Source organism: Chionomys nivalis, chromosome 16, assembly GCF_950005125.1.
Source record: "Chionomys nivalis chromosome 16, mChiNiv1.1, whole genome shotgun sequence".
Lineage (NCBI taxonomy): Eukaryota > Metazoa > Chordata > Mammalia > Rodentia > Cricetidae > Chionomys > Chionomys nivalis.
Genome location: NC_080101.1, coordinates 60,654,629 through 60,661,533, shown reverse-complemented (window position 1 = coordinate 60,661,533; position 6,905 = coordinate 60,654,629).

Below are 6,905 nucleotides of genomic sequence, written 5' to 3'. Positions count from 1 at the left end.
GCCTTCTCTCTCTCTCTCTCTCTCTCTCTCTCTCTCTCTCTCTCTCTCTCATTTTGTTTTTGAGACAGGGTCTCTCTATGTAGCCCTGGCTGTTCTGGGACTATGTAGACCAAGCTTACCTGAATCTCACAGAGACCCACCTGCCTCTGCCTCCCAAGCACTGGGGTTAAAGGTGTGTGTCAGCATGCATGGCAGGAGTGTCTTGATGGGAAACCTGTGGATGGAATATGTGAGCTATGATTCTCCTATCCTAAGTATGGGAAGCTTGCAAGGTCTTGTTATGTAGCTCAGGCTGGGCTCAGATTCATGGCAATCTTCCTGTCTCAATCCCTCATTGTGTTTGTCACCACACCTGGCTAAGAACCTTTTCTTCCTCCACGGAGCCAGATGGTGAATCAGTTAGCTCTTGGAGTCAGTACTGTTACTGCAACTACTCTGCTGTGTTATTTTAACATGAGGATATCTCCATGTCTATGTCTGATAAAGCCACTTACATGTGTAGGCTAGCTTTCACACATGATTCAGTTTGCCACCATCTTGTTAGAAATGCCTACTTAATCTGGGCTGACAATGCTCCTCCCGTGAGCCATAGATCATCTAACAAAGACCCTGGCTCCATGCCTGAGAAGCCTCCTTCTCCCCCTTTTGAGTTGTTTGTTAGGGCTGTCCAAAGACTCCCCCAAAATTAAAAGTTTTTGCTGTTTTCCTTGACTTACCCCAGATATGGAAGAAAAGTTCCTATTTCTGAAGACACCATATGCATCAGACCCAGAGCTCTAAGGACCCTGAGCTGGAACTGACTTGAAAGTTTCCTCCCTGAGGACCAGTGTCCATAGTACCAGACATCTAATTGTGTTAAGAGGAAGACAGCAATATTTTTCTCGAATGCTCTCTTCTTTATTCTGATAGTTTTGATGTTATTTATTATGTCTAAAAGTGTATATGATCTGAGAGTCTTACATCTTCTGGAATATAGCAAACAGATATTCTGCTCTAAATTTCTTCTCAAAAATGCTTAAAAGAAAGAATCTAAATCAGACTATTTCTTGAAGAATTCATGGTGTAGGAGGTCCTTCCGTCGTTGTGTTGCTTTTATTGGTTAATGAATAAAGAAACTTCTTTGGGCCTGATAGGACAGAACTTAGATAGGTGGAGAAGACAGAACTGAATGCTGGGGAGAAGGGTGGAATAAAGAAGTCATGGATCTTCTGCCTGAGATGGATCTGGTTATAATCTTGCTGGTAAGCCACAGTCATGTGGCGATATACAGATTAATAGAAAGGGGTTAAATTAAGATGCAAGAATTAACCAATACGAAACTAGAGCTAATGGGCTAAGCAGTGCTTTAATGAATACAGTTTCTGTGTGGTTATTTCAGGGGATAAGCTAGCTGGGCAGCAGGAATAAACAAGGGGCCCTGCTCCTTGTAACAACAGGGAATGGAGCTATCTATTATGAGCTACACTCGATAGATGCATAGCTATTATTCCACACAGCCCCAGTACCAATCTACCAACTGCAAGACTGAGAGCAAGCTTAGAAAGTCCAAAAGTCACAAGGTAACCTCATGAACAAGCAGCTCCTGTGTCACATATCACAATACCAGAAGCTCCCACACCCTCAGATGGAAGTAGAATGATAGGGGAAGGAGTATGGTCAATTAAATGAGGAAGGGAAATCCTGAGCGCATGCTCTATGTGTTAACCAGCTCAATGTTGGGAGCAGGTTACAATGACGACCAATGCTTTATTAATTTGGGAGTGGAAGGGGACTTAAGAAGTAGTGTGGGAGAATTGTTTCCATGGACACAGTGGTGTATCTGTCATCTATTTCTTGTGGAGGGAACAGTGGCTTGGGACAGAAATGCAGATGTAGTAGCAGGTAGAATATGTAGCCTTGTTGGGAATCTGGGAGGATGGGCTGGAGAATGGCAGATAGGCATGGCGGGTGCAGAATGTAATGCAGATGTTTGACTCATGTTAATGAACATCAGAAAGCATCCATCACTTGAATAACCAAGCAGACAAAGCAACCTTAGGAAGGTTAGCTAGTACTTGAACTGGAGATGCTGCCTCATGAAGAGAGGGCCAGAAGTTATCTCTGAAGTTATGTCATGGTTCAGCCACTGGCACCTCTGAAAGCCTAAGTTATCAGCCATGGAGCAACATCATTCCAGTGTGGCATCTTGTTCCAGGAGATTCAGCCACCTGTGTCCTTATGATGGGGGCAGCAGCATGGGTGGGAGGTGTTTAACAGGAATTCTATGGCCTTCGGTTTAAGGACCACCATGCCACGTCTTGCCTACTACTCATGACTAGTACATACAGTGGGTATAAACTTACAATATTTACACATATGCAAATAAATCATGATGTCAAGTTGCCTAAATCAGGAAAGAATAAATCAAAATATTATTGTCACCTTAGCACTGTAGCTGGGATATTTAGCCAACAGTGTATTCAAAGTCTCTAAGTCTTCTTTGGTATGTAGTGCTAGTCACTGTTTATATTTGTTTGGCAACTTTTAGGAAAAGAGCTGGTCTGATTAAGGATCTTCACGGTTACTGTGAGTTTTGGAAACTGAACATTTTAATGGGAATTATAAAAGTTGCACCACCCTTCCTGTCTTAAGGTTATACCACCCTTATTTCTTAATGGTCACATGCCAACATACAGACACCAAGCACTGCTTAAAGCCTACCAGAAAGTTGTCAGGGGATGGTGGATTTAAGGATGATCCTTCACATTGCCATTGCTGTCCTGTTCTCTAGCTGGTCATGTGTTTTGAGCAAGCACAGATACCCCTAGATGTTGGGGTGGTACAGTCAAGGTTGAAAAGAAGAGAACCCCTCTAAACTCAGAAGTTTGCTAAGAGCCTTAGGTGCTATGGAGGAAGGCAAGGCTCGGCTAATGAGAACTGGACCAGGCCCCAGAAAGCATAGTCTCTTTTCTGTTAGTTTTGTTAGTTTTTGCTCAGTGATGCTAATGGTGGTTCTAACCCTGACTAAACATTTCCTTTCAAATGTCAGCTGTTATATATGCATACTCTCTGGCTGTTAGCTCTAATTATCAAGAACAATATAAGAGAAAATAAAATCACTGGACAGACAAGATAGTGGCTTTTTACAAACCATTTGTGGGCAGATACAGACCTCGGCACAGGAGTCTTGTGGCATAAGAGGACTCAGATCATTTGTGAGGGTGACCAGTGCTGGAGAAGGTAAGAAGCATCCTGTAAGTGCTGGCTTAGCCATATCCAACCCTGCCGAAGGCTACCACATGTCTGGTTCCACACTGACTTCTTGATGCTGGAGAGAGAGCTTTTGATTTAGATGGAGCGAGGGAGAATCACAAAGGGGGTAGCTCTTCACTTTTCTTCCTAGTTTTCTATATTCAGAATTGTATTGAAAACAGGTTCCCAACCCATTTCAGGGAACACCAATGCACACATCCGTATGAAGCAGTTTTCACTGATCTTCAAGGAACATGGAAATCTATTTCTTGTGAAAATTTCGAAAACTATATGAAAGAGCTGTGAAAGCCACATTTATGAACATGTCATCCAGTATGAAAGATACTTTGAAAGTGTGTGACTTTCTGTGTATGAAATAAGAGCAATCTTTCACATAGAAAACAATGTTGATTCTTCACCAAGGTGCAGTTCCTACAAACTAGATGGAGATTGGGTAATATCTCCATGGGTCCCCAGAAACACATGCACACACATCATATATTGAACAGAAAACTATCTTAGACAATAATTTATGACAGAAGTGTACTTTTAAAAAGCAACTTTTTAAGAAACCATTTGTTTTAATCTTTAGGGAGTTTGGTTTTCTTGCTCCTGGTGGCGGCGGCCACTCCTTGGAGCATGGGCCCAGCACTTCTTCTGTTGCCATTTTCACTCTTCGTTTTCTTAACTTATTCTATAGTCTAATAGTCTTTCCTTTAAAAATTACTATTAACTGAGTACTATTGTGTATGTACAGAATATCTGGGCCATGGCTTGGTATAGAGGTCAGAGGACATCTTTGTGGAGTCTTGGTTCTTTCCTTCTTCCTTGTGTGAGTGCTGATATTAAGTTTAGGTCATAAGTTTTTTCTTTTCCCTCTGAGCCATCTCAGCACCTGCCTGTTGTCTCTCATAACCACACTGATCACACTGAGGGCTCCCACCACCAGGAATAATCCCCTTATAGTACTTGGCTGCACATGTCCTCTGTCTCCTCAGCATATAGGCTCTGGGGATTAGAATATGAATCATTTGGAAGCGATTGTCCAATCTGAAATATGCTGTGATTATATACTGACAGAAAATATGGGAACCACAAGACAATATTTCCCCAAGTCACCTGCTAATGATATTGTTGCCCATGGAATTCTATTTCTATTGAAAGTGTTTCTACATGTACTGCCCCAAATTGCATGCTCAAGGCTGTAAACTGAGGTATTATTTGCAGCAACAAAAAGGGATAGAAAAAATAAACTTTGGTGTCAGGAGCCGTGTCCCCCCAAAATTTACAGGAAGCACCGCTGTGAGGAGTTTTTGCAGAGGGCTTCACTTCTCAATTGTATTGAGAATAGTTTTATTGACAAAGCCTATCCCACACCCAAATTAACTGTTAATAGGGAGCTATCTGTTAGCGGAACCGCCTCACATTCCAAACTATCTAGAGAACTAGGTGTGTCAACTTGTGACTTCCTGGCCAAGGAATCGTGACCTGACCGATCGTAACCTCTTGGCCTACGTGACGGTCATGGACCACGTGGCAAGATCCCATGCTCCAGCCCCCCAAGCTCCTCATCCAGGGGCTATATAAGCTGTAACCATGACTCTAATAAAGGGAGGCTTCGACAAATCTGCCTAGCCTCCTTCCTCCTTATCAGCCTATGTCTTTCAGGTGGTGCCTCTCCGTGACCCTGGAATAACTGACCAGCCAGGCGGGTTACAAACCCTAGACAGAGTAATCCGTCGAGGCGGTCGACACTTTGGTGTATGCATCTCATAGATAAAAATGCACATTCTCTCTCTCTTTATATATATATGTGTGTGTGTGTGTGTGTGTATGTACTGACATTAAAATCTAAGACATAAGTATAAAAGTAAGGAAAGGTGAATAACCATGTGTTTAATGCACTAATAATATATTTAAGATCCTCTGTATACATAATTGGCTATACAACATCAAGATGCATATAATGTCATTGATTGCACATTTAATGATAAATTTGTGTTATGTGCATTTTTCTACAATAAAATATGTAATACTGAGTGGTATAAAACTCTGGTTCTGGTAAAATTTGGTGTGTAATGTTTTTATTTATTTACAAAGTTTTTAATAATAAAATGTATACCATTAAAAAGTGTAATCGAGAACAAACAGCTCATACACAAACACACATACACCACACATAAATACGTAAATGCAATTAAAATAGATATTTGAACTCATACAACATGAAGTCTGCCTGTTGCAGAAACCTCCTCCTCAGGAAAGAATAAAATGAATCCTTGAAGTCAAAAGCAGATGTAACTATTTGTCCTTTATCTTCTGTCTAGGAGTAGGAAGAGCCAGCAGAAAGCTGAGCTGTTTGGTAAAACCCACTGTGACCATCAGCTCAGAGGGAGATGTGATCGCCATCAAAACCAAAAGCATCCTTAAAAACAGTGAGACTCCTTCAAGCTGGGGGAGAAGTTTGAGAAAATCACACCCAGGGGATACAAAAACAAAATGAGACCTTAAACCTTCAGAGAATTGCATTTAATTAGAAATCTTGTATTGAGTACAACAACCAGCATACATTTCAGGGATTCTTAGATAATTTTTTTGCCTAAACACTGAATGTGAAGATGTTGAAAGTCTACATTAAGATCTTTTCAGATCTTTTCAGATCTTTTCAGGGTTTATTTGGCTCCAATTCCAGGCCATGGTCCCTCATTTCAGGGACTTCAAGGGAGGAACAGCTAGTCACATCTCACCCACAGTCAGGAGCAGAGAAGAAACAAACACTTCCTTGCTTTCTCACTTGCTCTCAGCTAGTTCTTTCTCATATTGTTCACGCCTCCCTTCCCCAGCCCAAGGAATGGTACCGAACATGGGGCTGGGTCCTCCTACATCAATTAGCCATCAGAACGATTCCCCACAGACATATCCAGGCCAACCTGATGAAGGTAATTCCTCACCAGGACTCTTCCCAGGTTGCTCTAGGTCCTGTGAAGTTGACCACTATGTTTCCCCTTGGGTGGGGGAGAAAACCTTTGGTGAACTCCTGAAAATGCACATTAGACAGTGGTTCTGATGAGATGCTCAGTGGGCCACATTTGGAGAGTGGTCTACTTAAACAGTACTTAGGCCTCTCGAAAACAAAGTTCTCCCTTTCATTTTGTGAGCTCCACACATGGAATTTTACAGTGCACACAACTTGTATTAGGTGATACAGATGAGGCTGTAGCCCAGTAACAAACGAGTCTGAGGTTCTCAAAGCCTGAACACAATGAAGAAGTACTTCTAACTCAAAATACATATGAAGTGTTGATATAGAGATGAGGAGGTGTGTGTGTGTGTGTGTGTGTTTGTGTGTGTGTGCATGCATGCGTGTGTGTGTGTGTAAGGGCTTTTGTAGCTTTTTATCTCTCAGAGACCCAAGCCAAAGGAGGCTCACATACCCCATCATACCCCATTCTTTGACACTGCACCATTATGTGGGCCCCTCAGTCCAAAGGGAGAGAAGGAGAGTCCACACTGTTCATTTTCACAGCCTCAAAGCGACACACACAGTTTTACTTTCATCTCATGCCTCCAATTGAAATATAGCATTTATTTATAATATATATATGTTTCCTATATTTTGTTTATTGCATGTTAACAGTTCCCTCATACTAGAGAGTACCATCTCAACAACAAAA